Source organism: Entamoeba nuttalli, assembly GCF_000257125.1.
Source record: "Entamoeba nuttalli P19 unplaced genomic scaffold asmbl_2311, whole genome shotgun sequence".
In the NCBI taxonomy this organism is placed as follows: domain Eukaryota; phylum Evosea; order Mastigamoebida; family Endamoebidae; genus Entamoeba; species Entamoeba nuttalli.
In genome coordinates this window covers 11,266-11,588 of record NW_008575223.1, presented here as the reverse complement: position 1 = coordinate 11,588, position 323 = coordinate 11,266, and positions in this window count along the sequence as shown.

Genomic DNA, 323 nt, shown 5'->3' with positions numbered 1-323 from the left:
TGTTTGAGTTGAAAATTGTTTATCAAGATCGTATTTATTCATAATATTAATTAATTCTTGTAATGCCATTTTACTAATTGTTTTATCAGGAGTTAATATTAATTGGAAATACTGTCTTAGTATAATAAACATTAAAGTGTGTCGTTGTTGTAATTGATCATTTAATTTATTAATTTCTTTAATTTCAAGTAATTGTGGTCCATTAATTTGGTATAACCTATCACTTTCAGCTAATACTGAGATAAATTCAAGACGAAGTAATTGTTGGAAATTTGCGTGTTCTGGGTCATGTATTTTAAGCATTGAAAGACGATCAAGATGAG